Source organism: Parasteatoda tepidariorum, chromosome 6, assembly GCF_043381705.1.
Source record: "Parasteatoda tepidariorum isolate YZ-2023 chromosome 6, CAS_Ptep_4.0, whole genome shotgun sequence".
Lineage (NCBI taxonomy): Eukaryota > Metazoa > Arthropoda > Arachnida > Araneae > Theridiidae > Parasteatoda > Parasteatoda tepidariorum.
In genome coordinates this window covers 21839209-21851805 of record NC_092209.1, presented here as the reverse complement: position 1 = coordinate 21851805, position 12597 = coordinate 21839209, and the positions used below count along the sequence as shown (strand labels likewise).

The 12597-nt window shown below is 28.4% G+C and overlaps 1 protein-coding gene and 1 long non-coding RNA gene across 2 annotated transcripts in view; one reads left to right on the top strand and one right to left on the bottom strand.

Annotated features, from left to right (window-relative positions):
* The window catches only part of LOC107449486 (astacin-like metalloprotease toxin 5), a 53630-nt gene that overhangs the window by 34114 nt on the left and 6919 nt on the right, over positions 1-12597 (bottom strand). The window lies entirely within an intron of this gene.
* LOC139425752 (uncharacterized) overlaps positions 2359-12597 on the top strand; it is a 14373-nt gene continuing 4134 nt past the window's right edge. The window contains exons 1-2 of the long non-coding RNA XR_011636901.1: positions 2359-2508; positions 5335-5402. This is a non-coding gene — a long non-coding RNA (uncharacterized lncRNA). The remainder of the gene's footprint in view (positions 2509-5334; positions 5403-12597) is intronic.

Here is a 12597-nt window from a genome sequence, read left to right as displayed (position 1 = left end):
CTCAAAGGGCAACCTTCATCAGTGCAACAGGATGTGTTGCACTGATGAAGGTTGCCCTTTGAGCATCCGAAACAGCTGTCTGCATTTATAATATTTTTGTGCACTTTAACGTTGCTTACCTTAATTTGTATCGAAACATGAGTTCAATCATTATCAAACTAAAGATGTGTTTAAGATAAGTTCTCATACATTTTGAAATGTGCAAAGTTTTTAATGTGCTTTAATTCTTTGACTACTAACGGGGCTCATTTATCCCAACAGATGTTTAAAAATTACTAATGGAGTGAAAAGCACTTAGAAACTCATTGTAATATGTCCCAGTCGTAGAGTCGAACCAAGTATACGCGTTTCATGTGTCAAATATCCCTAGATGGCGCTACTTAGATGGCGCTAAAGAGTTTCTTGCATGAAATAACATTGTGATTTTGCGCTGGGACAGATATATCCCACAAGTATTCTTCATTGGGAAAGGTATATCCCACTCGTATTCTTCATTGGGATTGCTATGTCCATTCATATTTTATTCATATTTTCTCAAATGAACATAGAAAAAAGAACAAAAATGAGTTGTCCAATGTGTAATGTCGGGTTATGCAAAGACTGCTTCACCCTGTATCATACCATGTAGGAAAAAGTTCATATAATAAATTTTTCAGAAATGATAGATGTGCTTGTAGTATGTCGATCACTACAACTGGGACATATGTATCGAACCATTAACTACGGCTGGAACATATATATCCCAGTCACTATATTGATAACCGCTTGTCTTCTGTTTTGATAAAGAGTGAAAATTACTTAGTGAAATATTCACATGAAATATTATAAAGGATAATTTAAAAACAGAGAATAAAATTCAATTATTACATAATATTACTAGAGTTCACCCTCGAAATAAAAAAAGGGCCGGGTGCTTCCTCATAGAATAAGGCACTATAACTTTTAAAAGGGAACTCACTTATCACTGTTAAAATTTATCAAAATATGTAATAACTAAATTTGATCCTCAAAGTAATTCTCACTCATTATCAAAATAACAGAAAAGTTAGAGCTTTGAAAAATAATTAAGGGCAAGCTAATAGACAATCTCTGTATGAATTTTCTTCAAAAAAGACAGTAAACTGAAAAAAATATAAAGATTGACATATAATTCCAAGTTTTTTTTATTTTTAACTATAAATCATGAGAAAAGTAATAACAGATATAAAGATGCATTTCTTAAGTAAAAGTTATTCATTTAAAAAGAAATAATGGTAAAATTTAAAATCACTGAAAGAATCTTTGATATACTTCCCCCAAAAATAAAAGATGTGAGAATCTCCTTAGCGGAAAACCATGAAAACTTTAATTATATAACTAGTATAATTATATAATTATATAATAATTATATAATAATCTGTTCATGTGGTATACTTGTATACAAATTTTCAAAGTCGAAAGTATTAATGCTAGAAATATCATTATTATTAATATAATCCAAAACTTCAACATTACTATCTATAGCAATATTTTTCTCTTTTTCAAATTAAAGCAAAATTATTTTTTAAAAATTAAAAAACGTTTCACTAGTATCAGAATTGTAACAATTAGTACCACACGCAATAAACCTAAATTTAACCGGACTTTTATGAAATTTAACAATAGGAAATAAACATAGAAATGTAATCTTATTTAAACTAAATTTTAATTTTTTACTAAATGCAATAATTCTTTTTTCAATAACTTTCTTATCTTTTTTCAAATTTTAAGTAAGTATTATTTGCGTTATATTCTCCAATAATCAATTTTTAAAAAAATACATAATACACATATTTACACATAATATTTTCTGGAAATGTTTGCTATAAAAAAATCTAGATCCTTTTTAATGGGTAAAATAAAATCTTCATTTTTCATTTTAAATTTTGTCCTAAATTTTGAACCTTTATTTAAAATATTAATTAAATCTTGATCACCAACAATCTCCAAATTTTCTATAATAATATGTCCATAATCTTTATCAATATATTGAGAAAAATCCTTATCATTACAATAATAATCAAATTTAGTAATAGAATTTAAATTTTGACTTAAAAAATTATAATTACATATCTTTTATCTAAACGTAGAGGAATATTTATAAGCAGCTGAAACCTTAATTTGTTTTAAAGGAAAAAATTCAGAAAGCAGAAAATTCAGCTAGCTATAATTATTTTCAACTTTTCACACCTGCAGAATGATTATCATTTTCTTACATATCCTGCTCTCGAACGAATTTCGATAAATATAAATATTTAAATGTTTTACTGAGATTTCTGAATAAAAAAACAACAGAAGGCTTTTTCTCATCAATGATTAAATAATCGTATCACACATGGTACATTTAAAAGCTTTGTCACATAGTCACAGAATATATATACCTTTACCTCCAACTTAATTTTACAAACATGGAGATTACTCTGTTCGTCATTGGCTTATTCACTGTTACTTTAGCTGAATTTATTCAGCTAAGTCCAGATCAGGAAAAAGGTAATATTTTTTTTCTCATTTATTAAGCATTTTTGAAGAAAAGAAGATTAGTTTGAAATGGTTTTATTTTATAAATATATTTCTTTTTTAGGGAAAATTAAAAGTCTTTCTAAGTAGCATTAAACTATTTAACATACAAGAAGAGGATGGATGCGATAATAAGGTGTAGAAAGGCACGAGGGAACCTTAGGAATGGGATTATGTGTATTGGGTGTATACTAGGGTGGGCGGAAAGAAGATTTTAGTTCAAAATGCTGCATTGTGGAGATGTCTCATTCAAAAAGAAGAAACTTACACAAAATAACAAGGGGTAGAAAGGCACGAGGGAACCTTAGGAATGGGATTATGTGTATTGGGTGTATATTAGGGTGGGCCGAAAGATTTTAGTTCAAAATGCTGCATTGTGGAGATGTCTCATTCAAAAAGAAGAAACTTACGTAAAAATCTTATAAATCGGTCGATATTTTCCAGTCAAGCAAAACACTCAAAATTTAAATGACAAATTAAATCGAACGCTGTTTTAAAATTTTTTAATAGAACTTTAAACTGTACTATCGACATGCAATAGTTTTTTTTAATTGCTTAATTGAAGTTTTACAAAAATTGAATTAAGTTAAAATATTGTAATGATTTCAATGCATACTGATCACCTCCTGCGCTTAAGAAATACAAATTATTTCAGTTTTTCCAAGTTATCCAACATTCTGCTGTCTTGGCTAAATGTTGCCTCTTTAAATAACCTCTGTTTTGGAGGGTGAGATTATAAGAAGTGTATTTAGATTTATATTATTATAACCGGATTTCTATGATCTTTAAAAACAAAAAAAATTGAAATAAGTGTCCCGACACTTTTTCGAATTTTAAATAATTTAATTTAAATTTTATTTTTAGGATTTCATCTTGTTAAAAACATTTAGACACATATATTTCAATTTGGAAATATGATTTAGTAGGTAAACTGTGCACTACTCAGACAGAATCAATCTTGGCTTTTTCCTGTTTTATCAGTTAGTAGTGTATTTTAATTTACCCACCTGGTCACTCACAACAGAATAGTATCATTAACGATTATTAATAATACTTTTCGAAGCTCTGTCACCAAGGAAAATTTTAAAAAAAGGCATAGTTTCAGTGGCTTACACTTGAAGCCGTTGTTAAATACTTTAAAAATTTTTTTACCATTTTTAAAAATCACCAATTTGGCGACATTTTTCCACATAGATGAAAATTATCAAAATTACTGCCGTCTTCTCAGTTTTTGCAAATTTCAATGAATACAGTCAATGCAGCATTGGAGTATGTTTTTAAATATTAAACAATTAGACCACGAGAGCTTTTAATTTTCCAAAAACTATGACTTTTCCCCATATTGATGTTTTGCGCCATTTTCAAAATAAACGTAGACAACGCTGGCTTTAAATATCTAAACTTGACCTAACAATCATGAGTAACAGTTGCAAACTCAGAGCAAATATAAAAAAATAGCGTATTGTTGGAAAAAAAAGCATAATTTCATATTACGACGGAGCCTTCGAAAAACTGCCTTAAATAATAATGACAATATAAACATAAAAATCTTAACAAGTCAAAATATGCAATTACGAGACAGATTGTTAGGTATCCCGCAAAATGAGTCTCGAGAAATTTTTCTTCTGAGAAAAAGACCAAAACACGCATTTTTTCATCAAAGTGAGATTTAATTTTTTTATTAAAATATAGTTATAATATTTAAATTTAAATAAATATTATATTAACAATTATAAATTATATTATAAATTAAAATAAGATTATTAATTATAAATTAAAATTATATTATTAATTATCAATTTCTCTAAAGAAACTAGTATATAAGAAAAGTGCTTGGAGCAACAAATCATCTTTACCTTGACCGTCTTCATCTTTTCTGACCAATTATTGTTTATCATAAATTCAATTATTGTTTCCAATAATATTTCCAATAATTGTTTATCATAAATCCAATTTATGTAACATCATGCATTAATTTTAATTTTATAATCGTTGTTGAACAGCTCACCTAATTTTAAGTTTACTACTATCAATGTTCAAATTCGTAGCGTTGTAATTTTGACCTAATTCCGAAGACAAGGGTACTTCTGGATCAAAAATGGGAGAAATTTGGCTTCGTGGAGGATTTTTTAATGGTACTAAACCGCGCCTGAAAACTACACAGAAGAAAACATTCTGAGAAAAATCTTTTGCGGCTTATTATGGTACAATTAATAGCCTGTCTAACAAACATATTTTTTGATTCATTATGTTTCAGTTGACCAAAAATCTCGTGTAAAACTTGCTTTCGGAAACATTTTCAAATGGAAAAAAATCAATAAATTCGAGGTAATTCATGTTATTTTCTATCGAGTGTGCCACAATTGTACATAAAAATAATAATAAAATTTTAATTTATTTCAATTCTTTTTCAAATCCTAAAACTAATCATAAGTTGCTATAGCATATTGATAGTATAATTTTAAATAATATTAAAAAATTAAATAAAATTTTGTCAATTTTTAAAAAATATTTAGTGCGATACGCGACCGGAAAATATCAACAAAAGTTGTCACGTATTATTCATGAAATTATGACGATTTATTTTTAAACAAATTATTTATTATCATAGATTATTTTCTAGCCACCACTAGGATTCGAGCCCGGGTCTCCTCAATGGGAGTCGAACTTTCTATCCCCTGAGACACCACGACTTAAGAAATATATTTTCTCGTAACTTTTTATAAGATTACTTAATTGATTTATTAATTATTTGATAGATTTTTAAATGTTTACTATATCAAAACTTTAAAATTTCAGAAGCTACTTTGGCTCTTGAAAATCCTGATTTATATGATGGTGATATGGCTGGTATTGATGGACCTTTGGTAAGTATTGTTTTATAATTAAATAATTGCATTTTTTTAAAAACAAAATTGATCTAATAATTTATATCATCTACAAAAATGTTAGTTGACAAAATATCTTTTTATGAAAAGTATTAAATGTTTCACACTATTGTCTTGCTGTTCTCCTTCAATATACTTACCAAAGTTACGTCTTGGAAAAGATATGAAAATAAAATTGCTTTTTGAAATTAAAGAATTAATGCTTTAAAAATAAAGTTTGATAAACCTTAGAAATTAGGGATTTTTATGGTTAAAAGTTCTACATCTTAAAAAAGTAATAAAATTCTAACATTTTTCGCCACAGTAAATATAATTTTCAATTTTTTTTTAAATCGAAAAATTATTTTTTTATGAAATAAAATTCTGTATTATCTAAAGAAAAGCAATTTAACATCAAAAATACTTTTACTATTAATTCTTTATATTTTTAGTATAGTTTAAATTTCCTATTGCATAAATTATTCATTTTCTTTAAAACAATTCTGAAGAAAACCACAATATTTTTCAATAAAAACTTTATTAAGGGCATTTTCAATAAAAGGATTTCAACTGTCATCGACGCAGTCGTTTTAATACATCAATTAATTAATTAAATTTAATAGCTAATTAAATAAAAATATACAGTGAAAATAAACAGAAAAAAAAATGTGTATTGAGGTTGTATCATTAGCACTAGATGACTCTGAAACAGCTGTTTAATAAAGCTTTTGTAAAAAGAAAAATAAAGCTTTTTGTAATTTTAATTACTGTCTACTTCGAATACTTACTGCTAAGTTTCATATACATATTAGTTATAGAGTTATTCAGTTTTATTATATAAGTAAATTAATAATAATTTTACATTTAATTAAAAATAATAAAAATTATATTAAATAATAGATAATAAATGTTAAAAATAATGTTACCGTAATAAATTATGCATTCACATTATTTTATCTCAATAGACTTAATTTCAAAGCTGCTAGTTACTTTATTGAAATCAATTTTAATTTCTTTCAATCACTTGGTTTTATTGTGTAGCTTCAAGTTATATTTGTTATTTTTAATAGGATATTGAACGAAACGCTATCACTGGAAACAGGTGGAGATGGCCAAATGCGACAATTCCTTACGTCATACACTCTTCTTTAAGTAAGATGCTGATTTATAAACAAATTCAAATTCTCTTTTAAACTATTTATCTGTCTCATTTACTATCATAACTGCAATAGTATCCTTTTATATATATATTTTATGAAATAGTATAGATTTTAAGTTTTGTAACCGCACTGTTAGAATTTTAGTTCTAAAATGAAGCTAAAATAACTGGCAACAGTTTGTCTACCCAATTTACTTGAAACATTACGGTTAGGAACCTTTTTTTAGCTTTACGGGTGTGGAAATGTTTAACGATTGGTATGGTTAAAATATTGTGGAAATTAATTGTGGTATGGTTAAAAAATATAAGGATTTGTAACCTTTCACTTCTAGCATGGTTTCCGAACCGTAAAAATGAAATCTAACTGGGCATTGGAGTTACATTGAATTTAGGTTTTGTTAGTCTTTTAGTGAGGTAATGGACCTTGTAGTTAGATTGTATATGAGTTGTTTTTGCTTAAGTGAACCGTGGAATGTATCTGAACTAGTTAATTTAGTGGTGCCACCTAACGTTAATGAAGGGAAGTACTAGCCTTAATGCTGCAAAATTGCTGACACTCCTTTTTAAAACATTTCTAAGCTTGTATCTGATAAAGATAAATAAAGAATTTTTTTTTCTGTTGCTTCATTAGAGGCCTAATTGTATAAGGATTTATTCTATTTCTTCAGTATTAAATTTAAACAAAGTAACTAATGCTCTTATATATAGTTAAGATCATATATCGGCAAATTTAGTTACATGTTTCTTGATTAAGCTGAAGTGTTAAAATAAAAATCTCTTTCTCTGACTGCGTTGATGTTGAAGACAAATTTGAATTTATAAACATGGTGCTACAAATTCACTCCGTAAATTCAGCAGCTGTGCCATGCACCTATTGCTATAATATTATTTGGCAACTCTTGTAGGGTTAGGCATCCGATGATGGAAAATAAGAAAAGGAAATCATCATATTTATCACATAACTTGGCTTTCAGTTTTAGAAGAATCGATATTCGTCGCCTGTAAGCTTAGTTGGTGAGGATAAATTTCTAGTTATGTAATAGCATTAGCTGGAAACAGTAAACAAACGATTTTTAATAGTTTGTGGTTATGTGTCTGTTTTGGTTTNTATCATGATTTACGATAACAAAGCCTTCTCTAAGAATGGAAAAGAAACGATGGTGGCCAGAAATGGACAGAAATTACTTCACCCATTCAAAAAGTCAGGAATGACCAAAAATGATATTGAAAGAGTAAACAAAATGTACAATTGTAACTCTTATTAATAAATGATAAGAATATAATGTTTCATTATTTCTATGTTGCTTTTATTCGACATTTCTAATTTTCTTCAATTTGTTTTCTCAATTGCATTAAATTAATCTCTACTAGACATGTACCGGGTAAACAGATCTTACCAACCCGACTTTCATTGTTTGCTTATTATCCGGACACGGTTGACACCCAGTACAGTCCTTAATATATATAATATATAATAAGGACCTGTACTGGGTAATTGAACCCAAGTATCCAGTTTCGTAGAACCAGTTAAGGTTAATTTTACCTGTTGCTCCCTGTTTGTAAAATTCATTTATTCTCGACGCAATCACGCATATCAGTGTTTCGAAATTATGAATAATTTTGCGAATATTATTTTGTTATGAGACTAAATATATCAGATAAATAGTTGAATAAAAAAAAGTATCTTGAAGTTGTGTAATTCTAACGTAAATTAGAGAGAAGAAAAAAAACATATAATTATTTCGTATGGTAGACTTGGTTTTGAGACATTTTTGCGGACTCATGGATATTTTGTAACCATTTTAGCAAAAAAATAGTGTTTCATGAAAATTAAAGTTTCAAAGCGATACAAAAATTGTCTAGAATCATGTCGAAAATTCCGGGGCTTCGTTGCCAAGTCTATATAAATATTAGCGTGCCTCGCAGAGGTCAACGTCGGACGTTACGTTATTCAAATATATTCGGGAAAAATAGATAGATCCGAGGCAGTGGAGTAGAACAGTGTTTTGGGGAAAGAGTTCTTGGGGCAGTCTTAAAAGGCCATTATCTGCCCCTGCCATAATCTCAGTTTCTATTTTTAGTTAATTTTGCAGATTTAAAACAGAATAGAAGGAATATATGATAATAAAAAGAAGAATAGAAGATACCTAATTGAAGAACTGAAGAAAGTTATTCGGCTAAACTGAAATTTGAAAGCATCTTTAAGATATCTCTTGCTAACACTCTATTTGGGTTTTACTTCTGATAAGAAACTGTTTCATAAATTGTCAATGTACAGTGAAAAAAAATGGATCACACTGAATAACTGTTGCTTTAATGATTGGATCTTCATGTTCTTGGACTCAATCTTAATGACACGAGGGGGTGACCTCAAATAGACTAGTTGTTAATAGGTGCAGACTATATTTTAAGTTGCAAAATCAGACAAAAACCGTTTTTTGTTAAATAAACATACCTTTTTCTTTTTTTATCCGATTCGGATTTCTGTTCCCATAAAATAGGGAGTAGCTGCAATTTTGAAAGATGGTCTCAATAGTTTGGTCAGGAGGGTGCTTCCAAAGTTTGTACCATTTAATGTTAATTTTACTTTTTGCGCATTTTGCACGCATTTATAAAATTTTTATCCAAAGATAATTCCATGCAAAAAATAACTTGCACTAAGTATTATTTTTTATTATTTTATTTAATAATTGTCGAAAAAGAGATTGAATTTTAAGGTACGGAATTTTTTGCATCAATTTAAAGAACACAATTTTATATGGCAATAAATAAAATCAGTATTTACTAAAAGTTATTTTTTGCATGGAATTAAGTTTGAATGAACGGATTCTATAAATGTGTGTAAAAATATTTGAATTCTCTTACAAAATTCAAGATATACGCGAAAAGTGAAATTAACATAAAAGGGTCAAAGCTTTGGACTGCCTTACTGACCAAACTAACTGTACCATATTTCCCAAATCAACATTACCACCTATATTTTCTGGGTCAACAATCAGAATCCTTCAAATAAAATAATTAAGAAAATTCGTTAATTCAAAGAAAGTACGTTTTTGCGTCTGACTTCGAAACTTAAAATATCATGTTTGCATTTATTACAGAGTAGGAAGGTTTAGGGCAGATTGGATAAATTCATGGTTTAAACCTTCCTGTCCGAAACCCCTTTGTCTAAAACTGTCCAAAACCCTTTAATTCAAATTATGTCAGAATTTAAAAAAATATTGTGAAAAATAAAAGGTTAATTTTGAACAAGAAACAGATAAGTTTTTATTTTATTAAAAAAATTCATCATTTTTAATATTGCATTTATTCATCCTTATGTAAAAACATAATTTATCAGTATTAGAAGAATATTTATTCATTTGAGGGATATGGTATTCATTTTTGTTTTTCAATGAATTATGGAGCTTCAAAAGTTATAAATCTTTTATTATATTATTTTCTTTTAATAAGTTAAAGCAAATTGTATAAAAGGTATCAAATATTTATTAATATATGATGTAATTATTATATGCAATTATAAGTCAAGTATACTGAATGACATAGGCAAGATTGTATTGGAGTTGGATATTCGATTTCACAATGATAATTTTTATTTTCGCAGATGGAAAAAGAACAGTACTGACGTTTAAAGATGTTTTGTTTTACTACGCAAAACCTTTCTGTAGATATTTTATTAAATTTTTGTTATAGGATTGAATTTCGTGAGATTTTTTTCCTGCTGCATGAATGTTATGGAAGGCGTTGTTTTGAATAGCGTGCGTGTCACGGTAAATTTGTTGTGAGTAAAAAGAGTTTATGTGATTGTGGAGTAACATTATTTTATTTCTATGCATTTGCTAAAATGATTAGACATGGGTATAATTTCAGGGTATTTTTAAGAAAAGGAATTGGATAAACATTTTAAAGTTAAGTGAGCAACTTTAAAGTGTTTATTGTTGTATTTTTTTCAACATGTCTGTTTAGCATCGATAAATAATAGTTTTATGTCTAACATGTTGAATTTTTTAAGTTTCGCTCTTTTCATGCTGAGCCACTGAGATTTTTTTAAGGTCAAGTGCCACAATCCAATATATATATTTGTCCCATAGACTCTACACTAATATTTTTATAAGGTTAAATGACACTGCCCCGGGTATATTTTCCAGGTTTTTTTTTAGGTAAAGTTTAGATAATAATTGTAAAAACGTCCTTCCTGTTTTAGCAGCAGTTGTCTTGCTTTAGACAGTGCATTCGTCCCAAACCAGCATATTTCAATGGGATTGTAATATTACACATTCCCTGTATTATTATTTATCAATTATACTTTAAACTTTATAGTTTAAATGAAATCACTTCTTCTAAAATCTATTAAAGATATGTAAATGAAACAGTGAAATTGCTTACAAATTACTAAGATCTTTTAGTGGGTAGTTTGGCTTTTTTGTTTATTGCTTGTTTGTTGTTTATTTCTTGGCAGGGCAGCACGAGCAGATACTTCCGTAGGAGTATCTGTTCGCGACAGAAACTTATGGAAAAGTTGTCAAAACAAAATTAAAAGTAATATATATTGAGGTATTTATTATTATACTAGGGCGATTACAAGTTATCTTTAAGTTGGCCCGCTTCTTGAATTTTTTTCTTCAGTTTTTTGCTAGCCACTGACGGTAAGTCGCATGAACTTGACAATAGTTTTGGCATAGATGCGAAAATCTTCCCCTTGGCAACGACATCAGGAATGAAGGTTAAAAGAGTGCACTTGCGACCTTTTCTAGGAAATTAAGTAAATAAAAATTCTATTTCGCTTCTAAATTGCTCTTAAATAATTTAATAATTATGATTTGACGTATTAAATTAACTCCTAATTAGAAACTATAGAGCAAAAGTCTTTCTAGTCAAATTTTCATCTTATTAGGGACTTAAATGTTTGACTCTGTGAGATCTTGCAAAAAAATTCAGCAAAATCAATAATACTTAATTACAAAAAAAAAAAAAAAAAAATTCCAAAAGTTGAAGATTTGTTTTTTTTTTCTGTTTGTACCATATTTAGTTTTAAATACGTTAAGCAAAGCATTATTTTCATATGTATGCTTAAAATATATTTTAAAATTTTAAAAATTATGTGCCGTAAGCAATAAGTTAAGTAAATTTATTTAAAATCTTGAAGCAGTTTACAAAAAATGTTAATTATAAAATGCTTTGAATTATGACAATGTGTGCTAATGCACACATTGTCATTATTCAAAAATTATATTTTCGCAAACAGTGTAGTCCTTAAGCGTTTTTCAGAAGGCGGCCTGTCCTTTGATCTCTGTAAATGCACCCTCTTTTCCCATTTAGTAAAAAATTAAAAAAGAAAAAAAAAAGAGAAAAAAAAGGCCACAATTTCTTAAAACCACTGTCTTTTTATTTTGTTATTGACGATTATTTAACTTTCATCCGAATATCAATCTTCATTTTCAAATTCATTTTGGTAAGATTTTTCCTATGCTGTCTACTATAAATACAGGGTGTCTATAAAAGAACTCCGGGGTTTTAAAAATTCATATCTCACTAACTATAAAAGATAGCAAAATTTAGTCGATTTCTCTGAAAAGAGTAGCTCAAAAAGTTTTACTCATACCAATTGGAAATATTTGTATCAACTGTTGGCGACGCTGCAGGGCGTTGACCTTGAAATGACGTCGCGAAATTTGAAATGATGGCGACTCCGCAACAAAAGGCTCAATGTGTTATTTGGCTCATAGAAACGAAGTCTTTAGTTACCATACCAAAGTGCAGAGAAAATTCGTGATGTTCAACATCTCAGGGAACGAATAGTCAATTGTGTGGCAACCGTCCCCCCAGACATGCTCGCCAGGACATGGGAAGAGGTAGAATACCGTTTAGACGTCTGCCGTGCCACTAACGGGGCTCATATAGAACTTTACTAAGTGTTAAAAAAAACTTGAAAATGTAAGCTTTTCAGTCATGTATAAAACATGTATGTATGTTTTTTATTTCATTAAAATATTTTGCCTCAAAACCCCGGAGTTCTTTTATAGACACCCTGTATAT